General features: G+C 42.6%; 1 protein-coding gene across 20 annotated transcripts in view; it reads left to right on the top strand.

Moving 5' to 3' along the window:
* Window positions 1–13,089, top strand: part of FAT3 (FAT atypical cadherin 3) — a 419,605-nt gene that overhangs the window by 35,464 nt on the left and 371,052 nt on the right. For 13 of the 20 annotated variants that reach the window (XM_083840079.1, XM_083840080.1, XM_083840062.1 and 10 more), the window contains one exon: window positions 10,258–10,477. The exons of 5 other annotated variants lie outside the window; for them this stretch is intronic. The gene's annotated coding sequence lies outside the window, so the exon portion shown is untranslated. Of the gene's footprint in view, window positions 1–5,117; window positions 5,289–10,257; window positions 10,478–13,089 lie in introns of those variants that run through there. 2 more of the 20 variants (XM_083840073.1, XM_083840066.1) reach the window with 2 other exon arrangements.

Genomic DNA, 13,089 nt, shown 5'->3' with positions numbered 1-13,089 from the left:
AACACTGTAATTGCCCACCTTTGCTTACCTCACATTTTTGCACAGCTATGCTTTTAATGACGTCCACTTTTTGGACAACATTTAGCTGCCCCTCAAGGCTTCCTTTTTCTACCCTGAGTCGATACAAGCCCTATGGAGAGCGTTGCCATCATGCAGTGCTGCTGGAGGAAGTGGGATGTCCACCAGGCCAAGTTCTTCATGCTGAACATCACAAGTTACGAGCTAGGAGGGAGACAGGCATGTTGCGTGTGTGGAGAGAGAAGGTTGGTACCCAGCAGTGGCTTGTCCCATCTTTTGAGGCACCTCTTTCAGGATGGAGCACGTTGCCTTGCTAAGGTTCTGGTTGCTTTCCACTGGCAAGGGTGGGAGACTTCCTCAGGACCAGGCTTCGGAGGAGTTAATTTTAAGTGAGATTTATCTCTCTCTGATTAAAAGCTCTTTGATTTCTTGGCACTGGTTCGAACATACCTTTTTGGGAAACAGCAGAAACAGTCTGCCATAGGTTGAGAATTTTGCTGTAGTCCTTAGGGATGGCATCATTTGATAACATACAAAACTTGTTCTGTTTTCAGCATTTCAAGGGTTTCTTCTGTTACCTTTATGCTGTCCATGCTCTGGCATCATGTATATTTTTTGGTGTCGGGGGAGGTGTAAATGCACATCATCACTTCTTGCCAGCCTTCTTGATAAGGCCTCTTGTGGGTGTTGAATCTTAAAAAGTGTGCTTTTTGTGTCCCTAGAATGGATGAGACGGTTTTGAATGGACAATGGCTGAATAGATTTTTACACAGTTCTGGGATGAGCATAAGCCCGAAAGTTTTGTTCCTTTACTGGGTGACCTATTGTAGGTATGACTATGGTAGTCCTGAAAATACACCACAGTATGCAGACACCTCATCTTGCCTTGAATGATGCGTCAGGTTCCAGCTGCAATCTAGCGATGGCAGCGTGGAGCTCAGCACAGGCTAATTTTCCCTGCTGCTTGTGTGCACTAAACATCTAGGAAAATGGTATAGGCATACTCAGAACACTTCTTCCAGAAGTGTTACACATAAAAATAGCCCGATTAGCTAGCTTTGGGGGTGTGGTGGCTTCCCTCCCAAGTTTAGACCTGGTGTGTATTTCAGCATGGAAGAGATTATTTCAGAAACGAGGAGTTTAAGGATTAATGGTTTGAATGTCTGAATTTGTATAAGCACTATATTCAGTGTGTTCAACAACTTCAATTGTTTTCTGTCTATCATTTCCTCTTTTTCAGTCCATTTAACGTATTTCCTTAAGGGCTTACTCTCATATCTGTTTCCGAAATATAAATATTAGTATCCCTTTTTGCTTGTGAGTTTGGCTTAAATAGGAGGGTTGATTTTGTACAAAAGGTTTATTGTGAAGGTGGGTGGGATGGAAAACCAATCTCTGCTTGGTGCACGCTGCATTGCTTTAGGATACCTTGTATTTCTGCATCTCAAGGACTAAGATCTTTTTTACACAGATTGAGGGAAATGCTTAGAGATTTGTATTTGCATATTTAATGTAGTTAAGGTTTCAGTTATTTGCATTAGCAATTGCTTCAACTGCAGTATTAATAAGGCAGGTGCTTTTGTATAAATAAAAAAAAAAAAAAGATTAGAGTACTTCCACAGGTTAATTTTTATATAGATGTAATGACTTCCAGCCGCCACAGTAACACACAATATTCCCCTAGTGATACCTCGAGTCAGGAAAGAAATTAACTCCTGTATATTAAGGTAGCAGTGGCAAACAAAATTGAAGATGAAAAGAAAATGAAGGGGCAAGGAAAAAGGCTTAGTTCCTCTGCACTGCCACGAGGGACACCCAACTTTAATTTCAAAATTTGGTTATTTCCTTTAATGCCCCACAGATGTGAAAAGAACTATGGCAGCACTGGGCCATATGCAAATCCCTTTGAAAGTAGTGGGACTTAGATTAGGCCTACCTTTTATTAGTTCTTTATCCTTTATTTTGTTTTTGGGTTTTGGGGGCTTTTTTTTTTTTTTCCAGAAACAGAGAAGCAATATAGGTCTGATAAACGGGTGTTGTACAAAAGGACTGGGATCTCCAGGCTTAGGAAGACCTGAGTTGGTTAAAAACATCCTTTTGATTTAACGGGGTTGTACTGGGTGCTTAGATCGAAGCTGCATCTGCGTGAAACTAGTTGAAGTCTTTCAGCTTCATGCAACATAAAGTGCCCATTTAAGAGAAAAGTCTGCAGGGGGTTCATTTTGCCCCTTTGTGTGTATGGTGTGCACTTTGTGTAGTGGCCAGAAGAAGGCGAGGGCTGGAGATGTTCCCCAAGCAAAGCCTCAGGGCTCCAGCCTCTGTGGGAACAAGCATTGCCATCTCATGGTGCAGAATCATCTCCAAGAACTGAGGTCTCTCTTGAAATGTAGCATTGGTACTTCCACTTCTCAGTCCTTCTGACTTACCAAGAGGCCTTCTAGTCTTGCACATCACTTTCTTTTTAAGCTTTCAGCTTCCAAAACCTTCACTGCTTCAACTTGCAGCAAAAAACCTTAAATGAGCAGCTCCAAATCCAAATCCTAGGGGCAGACTGGGACAGGTGTGTGAAGGTAATCACCATTCTATGTAGATGTTTCTCAACACCTGGCTGTTGTCCCTGCTGAGCACCACGTCTCAGGTTTGCTTACAACTTGCCTTTTCTCCATCCGGTGTTTGGGGTATTTCACTCATCCAGCAGCTCCAGCTCTTCAGCAAGCTGTCCCATAGCATCGCCGGCTCTTGTCCCTGCTGGAGGTGGCATTGCAGGTGGCAGTGCCTGCTGCTGGCGGGATGCTTTTCTCCCACAGAGCCTGAGCAGATTTGGGAAGACTATCCGATCTCCAGTAATGCAATGGTTGTTTTCCCTTCTTTGGAAACAGAGCAACTCTGTTAGGGCATAGGAAGGAAGCCAAAAAGTCAAATTGGCTGAGAACAAATACTGAAATTAGCTAGTGCTGCTTTCCCAACAGAGCTAATAAATGGGGCAGAAAATCTAACAAAAAAACACAAATGAAGATGGGGTTGTCTACATTTTATGTATATGTGTGTACATATATATATTTATCTTGACAGTGTCCTCATTTAAAAACAATAGTGTGCTTTTAGTGTTTCTGGTTCTTGCCACTACTAATTCTTTACTAAATCGTTAAGAGACCTACATAAATATAAGGAGTTTGGCACTGCTCTTAAAATGGGCAGTGTCTTGGAAAGAGTTCATTCCTCTTGTAATGCGGTTAGTTCTATTTCTGTCGTGTACAAATCCTGTCTGACTGAGAATATTGAATTAGAGCTGGCTTGTGGGTGTTAAATATCTCCACAGTTATCTTTGCTTGAGTTGAACAAGTGAAAAGAGGCTCAAGGATGGACAGTCCGCGTGCTTCTGTTACCTTGGGAGGAGCAACCTGCACATACCTGAAGAGGGCCAGGCACGGAGATTTGAGCAAGGTGCTTGTGCTGGGTTGGAGCATGTCCTTGCTATGCAAAGACCTGTTGTCATTTGGGTACAGATTACTAAAATATAAAATAAACTAACTGTGGGTGCTTCTTACATAGCTAATCACCAAGAGTGAAAGCCCAGCTTGATAATCTGAAGTAGCCAAAAACTGGTGGCTGCCTTCGGACGTGAGGACAGGAGGTGCAAAATACAAGAGACGTTGCTTGCACTTGGGTTTCTTCAGGTCAAACCTTTAAGATCTGTTGCTGCTGAGCACACGGTGTACTTCATGTGAATTGTGCTACTATATGCTTGGCCCTTGGGACCGATTGCTATGTAAATGCAAATTATTTAATTAACATTATTGTTTCCGTATGCCATAATATGATTTTTATGAGCATTTCTAGATTAAAGTTCACTTTAGAAACATAGCGATTGCTTCCCAAATTGCTTGGCTGTGCATTGCATTTTAAACCCCTTTAATGCGGTAAAGAATCCTTATCATTCCTTAAGCATCTGAGCAGCAGCCAGAAAAAATATAGCCACAATGTGTAAATATAACACTTCAGAAAAGTATAACAAAAGCCCTGTGTGCTTTGACACGGCAGAACCAGTAATTCTTGACTGGTAACAGGGCAAAAAACATTCACAGATTAAACTCGCTTCCTCTAGTCTTTAAATCATAAGCCCAGCTTCAGTTAGATTTCATTTTCTTTCCTTTTTTTTTTTTTCCTCAATTCTCTCCCTCCCATCTGTATATATGCTAAAAGTTCCGTATCTGCCAACAGTGAGTTTTCTTTGTGGAAAATACGAACTGAAGGCAGGTGTGATGCCTGGGATTCAGGTGTGTGGCATTGCTCAGTGGTGTGACAGTGGTTTGTGTGCAGGATCCTGCCTTTAACCTGTCAAGGATGGGCCATGCAGTGCCAGGGGAAGCTCTTGAACGCCTGGAGTTTTGCCAAGAGCTTCCGATGTGAACGTACAGCTTCCTGCTTGGTGCTTTTCGGTTCATTTCCTCGGGTTGGAGGATAAGTCAAAGATAAGTTGTAACACCTTCTGAATAGGAAGGTGTTTTTCTGGACTGCAGTTTGCCTAATCAAGTTGCTCATGCTGAGAAATTAGAGAATGATCCCTTTCATTTTAAACATGAAGCTGGAGAAGTGTTGGAGAATGTCACCTTGCTTTTGCTGCTGACAGAATTTTCCAAGAGTTTTCAGCTTTTTCACAAAGTTGCCATTTAAATTTTTGCAATCTTAAGACTAACCCAATTACGTTCTGGTGCATGGAATTCGAAACAGGAAGCTTTGCATAGCCAAATTTTTGTATCCTTTTTCTGTGTTGAAATTTTAGCCTGCATTAATTTAGCAAGGGCTTGAGATGATGTCTTTTACATTTTCCCTCATCTGCTGTTTTATGTGGGGGGCCTGTTTGTTTGTTTTTTTAAATGGTAGCAGAACACAGGTATGGTTGGTGGCTTAAATGGATGGGTGCAAAGAAAGCAGAAGTATTCTCACTGAATATAAAGAAATCAAGGTGTGTTGTAATATTCAGTGAGAGCATCGTCTTACCTTTTTTTTTTTTTTTTTTTTTTTTTGGTTTGAAAGGGGTGTGGGAGGGAGATGTCTCATTACTCCTGGTCTAACTTTGTTCTGCTTGTTCTGAGCAGACAGTCTGTAGTTGCTCACACCTCGCTGCATACCTCTGATGCTACAGCTGCTGATGTCCATAGAAGCTGAGAGTGCTGCAAAGCTTCAGGTCTCACTCCGGATGCCTGTGGCATCGTATGAGCTGTTGCAGGGAACTCAGGAGAGTCGCTGGCTCTGTTTTTGTGCTGAGGGTAAGTGACCTGGGAAAAAAAATAAGTGTTTAATAGCCTTCTTTTTACATAATCTAAAAAGTATCACTAATAATAGTAGCAGGTCAGAATTTTCCAATCAGAAATTGTGGTACTAGCTGGCAGTACCTTTAATCTTTAATTTGCACTTACGAGGTATTTTTTTTTTTTTTTTGCCTTTCTATCAGTTTTCATATATGCAGTGGTAGATTTTCCTGATTTGTGGTTTACCTGTGCCTCCAGGTGCCAACAAAAACCACTGCAGAAGGTTCTGCAGCACTTCTGAGTGCCAGTGAGGAAATTTGGGCAAAACACAGCCTCTTGTACAGGACATGATGCTGACCTGTGACTTCTTTTTGGTTTTGCAGAGAAGGACTGGGGCTGTTTTCAAGAGCAGGCTTCAGCGCAGTAAACAGCAATGGTGGGATCTGAAGTTATTTCATTTTTTTATTTTCAGTTTCCTTTAATCCTGCTTGAGGGAAACCTGTGCACAGAGGCACTTCCAGGGAAAAACTGCTGCTCTGCTCCCTCCCCACCTCCTTGGAGAAATTTCATTCACAGTCAGGTTGTCTGATCCGTTGATTTATAGTGTGTGGGGTATTTTTTAGATTTATTATTATTATTATTATTATTTTCTCTCCGATTCTCCTATTAAAAAGCCAGCTGAGTTCAGTTTTCCCAAAGCAGGAGGAACGTTTTCTGTCAGTTTGATTGATCTGTGATTAACTTTGATGTTCCAAGACATAACGTTAATAGAGTTTGTGGCGTAAAGTCGTATGAAGAAAATCTAAAAATAAGGAGCAGTTTGATTAACGTCCACAACCTAAAAAGAGTGCAGCTTGTACAGCGGCCAAGGACCGGCGGTATTTGGAAAGGAGCTTTCTAAAATGGGGAGCTGGAAATTGCAGTGCCTGGAACTGGGACTGAGTTGTCTTCAAAATAGTTTCTCTTAATTGAAACCAAATTGGAGGTTTTCTGTCTGGGACAGAGCCGTCCTTGAGCTGTGTCACTGGTGGGGCCTGGCCTCGTGAGAAGGCAGGAGGCTCCAGACCTCCTCACCTCCCTGTGGTGCCCACATGGACGCTCGTGGGTGAGGAAACCTGAATATTTGCAGGTTATGATACTGCAGAATTCTTTCCTCTGGTGTTTTCTGCTGCAATTTGGTGTTGGCACAGTACTTTAGGATAGGTGGCACTTGGTCAAAGAGAAACCCCACCTTCTAGGGAGCAGGGCTGATACCTGGTGTTGGGAGCTGTGTCCTGTGTAGTCCCCTTCTTTGCCACTCCTGCGTCCCCAAAATCTGTGGGGAGAGTGCGTGGCCAGGGCAGGCAGCAGTCATGGTGGTGGTGCACACCCAGCCAGGCCCGCTGCCTGTCACCCACCCTGTTCTCCTGGGGGACACAGGCTACAACAAATTAATACAAAATAGTGATGTTTCTCTGAGGTACGAGACAAGGTTTTGCTATCCTGCCTGGAGCTGGAAGTTGGTGGAAGGCTTCATGCAGGCCCAGACCTGGTGAAAGGGGGACAAACACGGTGGTGGTGCTGGGTGTCCTCTGGGTGAAGGACAGCCATCCTCCAGGGGTGGACACTCTTCTCCTTTCCTCCTCTCTACACACTGACTGACCCTGATGGTAGGCTCCACACAGCCTCTTGCAGGCTGAACGGAGCCATCTGAGCAATTCCTGTTTATCAACAATATTCCCTGCATGGCTGGAGCTCTTCTTGACACCCCTGGAAGCACTGCAGAAACATGGCTGCTGATAGGGACGTTTTGGGTGCTGATTGGGACATTTTGGGACTGGGTCCCCAGCTATGGCACCTCCAGCTGCTCCCCTGTGGAGGGCTATAAACTTTTTTGGCTATAAACTTTTCAGGAGTAGTTGCCTTGTGTTTGCCATAGGGGAACTGGGAAGGTTTTCTACAGACATGGTAAGATGGTATTTTGCTGGGACCATGTGGTAGGAAGGTCCATGACCTGAGAACTGGAATTAGCACTTTAAATCATTCCTTGCTCGTCTCCCCCTGTGTTTCTATGGTTTTGTGAAAAGCAGTACAAAAAGGAGGAAAAAAAAAAAAAAAGAGAAAATGATTGGGACTGGAAGAACTCAGGACTGGAAGAACTCTTCAGATCAAGCCAAAATGTATGTGCTTGGAAGCCAGAAGTGTTTTTATTTAAAAAAAAAAAAAAAGAAAAAAAAGAAAAGGAAAAAAAAACAGGCAATAACAACAAAAAAAAACATAGTTTGTCTAGAGGATTTCTTTTTTTTTTTTTTTTTTTTAACAAGGGACAGATTAGGTGCTTCTTGACTTTTAAGACTGGTGAAGAATCATACCTTGTGACCACTGTTTTTAATGACACTGTTGTAATACCACAATGATAGGAAATTGCCTCCGTTCCTTTTCTCTCCTAAGGAGCTGCATTCTCCGTATATAAAGGGAGGTCCATGACTCATGTGCTTCCACAAGCCGTTTCTGATTTCATGAGACCATCTGCATAGGATAGCTTAGTCCTTGGCGGCCACTTCAGGCCTGACTCAGGAGAGCATTGGATCAAGGTTGCTAGCATGGGATGGCAGTTCTGGCCCACATGAGATGTGTGGAGCAGACAGAGGTTCAAGGTCCCTTTCCTACAAGAAAGATGCCAATTTTATTCTCACTGGCCTTGTCATCAGAGACTTTGTGGTATGTCAGCTGGAACGGAGGATAGTTCCCTGCTGAGCACTAGAAGTTTGATTGCTCTTGTACCAAAACTAAAGCAGATGGTTTTGAAGAATTTTGTATGATGACTGCTTGCTGTCTCCTTCTTCTGTCTCTGAATTTATTGTTCACCAGAGTTAAATTCATACAAATGCATAAATTGCAGATGGAGAAGTAATAGAGGAAATGCATCATTAGAATATGTGCCACTAACTTTAAGAAGAAATAAAGCTGTTAAGTGGAAAAGATATTAAATGTTTAAGAGCTTTTTGCGGGACAGAAGAACCTTAGGTATTTCAGTATTTGAATGATAAGGACAGGAAGATTTGTGGCTGGCTGTGCAGCCATTTAATAGTAGGCTGGGATATTGATCTAGTATTGTATCCCGTTTTCTTAAGATATAGGATAATAATGGTACATTATCTTTCACTTTGGGAAATAATGACTTAAAAGGTATGTGAGTGAAGAGGCTGTAGACTGTAGAAATAAAACGAAATGGAAGCTAGACAAAACTGGCTGGAAGAGATCCTGGAATTTAAAAGGACTATTGTAAAGCAGGTGTTGGCACTTACCCCGTGAGGGTGTGCCATCCTGTAGCCTTTTTTTCCTAAATTAGAGGTTACGTGTGCAAGTAGAAATGGAGTGGAAGCTGAAAGCTGCTGCCTGTTGCAGAGTCCTTGGGATGCTACAAGGTCCAGCTTTGGCATTCGCTGGGCTGTTTGAGGTCTGTCCTGGGAGATTTGTGCTGTACGCTGCCAGCTTCGGTTGTGCAAAACTCTGTGGTGCACAAAACAGATTGACGAGGGAGTAATTTACTGTCTCTCCATGGATTAGCCTTCATGAACTGCATGTGCCATGTGTCATGTCCTTGGCAGTTACTAACACAATCTAACTGTTACGTCTGTCCTATTTCAGATAAGACATTACCAAGGAAGACTGTGAAAAGGTTGTGCATTGACTCAAGGGTACTTTGAACCCTCTTAGGGTAACATCACTCATCCACCATGCTGGCATTTCTCTAAATGTATTTCTGGAGTGGTAAACAACTTACAGGAGATCTGTTATTAGCATCTTGTAAATCCCAAGGACAGCTGAACACAGCCTTTTTTAGTATATCATAAAATAGTCTTCTGTTCACAGAAATGTGAAAATTATTGTTTTGCATGTAGACTTCCTTATTAAATACCAAGTTTCTGGTTTGGAAAATGTCATTATTATTTTAATCAGATTAAGCTTCTCTTACAGTTTTTGCAATCTGCTCTTAAGAAAAAGCCACCTTTATTTAAGTTTCCCTCAGCATTCTTTCTTAATACATTCTTAATCTTCATGGCTGAGAGCGCAGTTGGGGAGGAACAAGAGAAGGGAGTTAAAAGTAGACACTTTCTCCTGACTATTACACTTTTCTTTTTTAAAACTTTTAATGAGAAGCCTTCAATTTTCAATAGCAAACCGGGTCTTTCATTTTCTTGCATTCGGTTCTCTTGGCCAAAGTGTGCCATTAAGGAATAATGAATGTTCATGGCATTCTGTGTATTTTTAAATGCAAAGAAATGGTTGGAGTCAGGAATAGCATGATTGTAATGCTTTGTCTCTCTTTGTGGGTGCATATGCATTCGAAAGTACAAAGTCTAAACTATACATGCAGCTTTCTTGTTTCAGCTGGCAGTCCCTTTGAAGGGGCACTTGTCGTTCTCTTTTACTTTGTTAGCTTCTGTCCGCAGGCAGCATGTATTAAAAATAATAAATACTCCACTAGTGCCTGATGGAACAGCGTAGTAGTTTAGGCATCAGATTGAGTAATATCTGGCATTTTCAAAACTTAGAGCTCCAACACCTCTCAGGGTCTGGCTCCTTCTCAGTGCTGGCGTTATTGTTTTCTTAGGTTGGGATTTCTCCAGGAGGACACGAGTCTCAGTCAGTCCTGGGAGCTTACAACACTGGGTTTCAAAGCATTTTTAAGGCTTGTGGGAACGTTAGCCAGGCTTTCTTCACTGGAACGAATGCACCATTTCTGTGCTTTGCAGCTTAAGAGATGGTAAGGAAGATGCCTGCACAGGAGCTCTAGGCTTCCTGCCATCTAATTTTACAGCAGCTCAAAAAGCAAACATCCAGTAGAAACAAATGAATTGAATTCAGCCAGACGGGGAATTGGCCACCAAAAAAAAAAAAAAAAAAAGAGTGTGTGGGGAGGGTGGAAAGCTCCTCCCTCACGCGTTTGTCTCTTGAGAGGGCTGCCAGGGAAAAACCTGGAACTTACAGACGTTTTTGGCAGGACGGGAGGAAGACCAAAGACTGTCAGGAGAACTCGATCCTTCCTAAAAGAAGACCCTGAGGGGTGAAAGACTCTACCGGACTGCGGGTCAGACCCTAAAGCAGGAACACGAGGTGGTGCCCGGATACAGGAGTTTTGCAGCTTCTATCAGTCAGCCCAGGGCTGCTCCAGCCACATGGCTGGTCTGGTTACGACAACAAGTGTGTGACTTCGTTCGCAGGTAACTGGCTGTTCTCCTGCTGTTTATTATTATTATGTAGATCATATCTGTTCAGGATTGCTTCTTCTCTGAGCCTCGCAGTGGTCCTCACCACGGGGCACGAAGGGGAGAGGCGTGGGAGATGCTGCACTTTTGTGAAGGTTGTGTCCATGGATGAGTGTTGCCAGTCAGATTGTGCAGATCCGTTGCTGTAGCTGGTGCTGGGATACTCAGTGGGAGGGGTTAAAGAGGCATTTTCCATCTTATGGGATAGCTGCAAGAAAAAAAAAAAAAAGACAAATTTTATTATTTTTTCCTGTGTTGATAAATCACCCTTTCTATTGAATTTTTATTTTTATTTTTATTTTCTTTGACTGTCTGTTGGTGTCCACTTGCAGAAGTTGGGACAGGAGAGTGGAACAGCCAAGAATCTCCTTTTTTTTTTTTTTTTAATCTTCATTTTCCTCCACCGAGAAAGCTAATTGAATCTCTTTCTGAACCACTTAATTCACTGCCTGTCATGCTCTTCTCTTTCAGTGTAAACTTCCTTGGGGCTATCGCCATAGTCCCAGCAGAGGAGGAAATTAGGGTCTCTTACAGAAATAACCTACAGCTTACATAGCATAAACAAATCATGGAAAGCAAACACTGACAGGTTGGGGAAAAATGTTTTAGAAAAGAAAGTAATAAAAAAGAAAAGATTAAATGCAAACATAGTGCCCTGCAGTGTTTAAAACACTTCCTTATAGTCTGTCAAGCAACATGTTCAGGACCTTTGATCAGGATGGAGGTTGTTTATTTCCTGTACAAACCAGCTTGCACATTGATCAATGTATTGTTGATACAGTGAAGGTATTCCCTTTACTGGTCTCTTTGAGAGGCCTAGGACTTGACAATATTGTGAGCTCTAACATGAGTATCGGAGTTGTGGAGAAAACGCAAAAAGAAACAAGAAGACAGGGTTAATAATAACTTGATCCCCTATTTAATGGAAGAACGGGTGGAGGAATTTCTGTGGAAATGTGCACTATTGGGTGAAGGTGGTTCATGCTTTAGAAGCGGCCATTTGGGAACCACTGGCCTAAACAGTGAAGCACTTTCCTTGCAATTACCGTACTAGGAGGAACGGCTGCAAGACTTTTGTGATGGGAGTCATTCCTGCCCAGTCATGTGCTGTGGCAGGGGAAAGGCACTAATATTTTCCTGCCTTTTTCAAAAAGTATATGTATTTAATCCATAAAAATATACCTTGTACTTAAATATATAATTTGCCTAATACTTCGCTGCTTTTTTGACCAAGACGTTGTCTGCAGGGTAGACCTGAAGTAGTGCAAAGAGTAACCTTAACTTTATCTGCACAGTAATGGGATCTGAAATAACCATGGCCACTAAGGAAAACCTGCTTAGCTGGAAAGGGAAGGATTAGTTAGTCTTTCACATGACTGGTCTTCCAGCTGCTTCAAGTCTGAGGCATGAGGCTTAAAGTGACCTGATGGAGATACGTAGTGAATCTGTGCAATTTGCTGCCCCTGGACCTTGTTGATGCCAGAAGTTTTCATGCCAACAGACAGCATCTGTACTAATTCCCGGAAAAGAAATCCATCAAACGCTCTTAAAAAGAGAGAAATCCCCTCTGGTTCCTGAAATGTGGGAGCTGCAGATCGCTAGATTGTGGCATAGAGTTATTGCAGTGTATTTTGCCAGCTTTTCCTCCTCCATACACATCTGTTGTGGGCCACTATCGAGCAGGATACTGGGCTAGGAAAACCTTTGGCCTGACCTCTGTCAGTCATTCCTGTGACTCACAGAGCAAAGGTTAACTACAAACCACACTTGGTGAGCTGCTGATCTCCACTCATTTTAAGCAGAGCACTAATTCAATAATATTGTGATTATTTGGACTAAGACTGGGTGGGATGAATACAGTTTGCCTTCTCAGCCCACGCGTTTCCTTTGTAACATAAAGTTCTCTTCTGTCTCTGTGAAGCACTCTGTGAAATGGGAATAGTGCCTCTTTTCTGTGCGTGTGCTTTGTTTTGCTTAAGTAAAACAACCCCCACGATGTATTTGAACACTGCTATGGGGGGTAATGGGCATTTATGTATTATTAATATTATCATGCCAACAGGAGCAGGAGGTGAAACCCCCTCGTCCATCCCGTCCCCGGAACAAGTGATGCAGAGTAGGAGCCTCCTGTTTGCAGAGAGGGCAAGCTGTTATCTGTTAATATGGCAGCATTTCGCCAAATGATTAGGCTGTCAGAATTACAGCAATTTGAACACGCTGAGCAAGCTTTTATGTACACAGGAACAAGATGCCGGCATGAGATTACTGGAGAGGAATAACACACACTGGAGATTGACAAGCGCTTGGCAAGCCCGCGTTCCTGGGGCTCATCAGACATTCGCGGCTCCTATGCGATGCTGGTGAAGAGCATACTCAAGTGGCTGTATCATAGCCCGGGTGACATCTGGTGACATGCAGTTAGGCCTGTTGTGTTTCTATGGGATGAATTCATTTTCACAATATTTGAAAGGAATCCATTTATGCGGAGTGGAAATATTCTGGCATATGCAAGTGACTTACAAGACAGTAATATTTTTGGTCCATCTTGTATTTGGTGACAAAAGCGT

Source organism: Anser anser (genome assembly GCF_964211835.1).
Source record: "Anser anser genome assembly, chromosome: 1".
Taxonomy (NCBI): domain Eukaryota; kingdom Metazoa; phylum Chordata; class Aves; order Anseriformes; family Anatidae; genus Anser; species Anser anser.
This window is presented reverse-complemented; position numbering and strand designations above follow the sequence as displayed.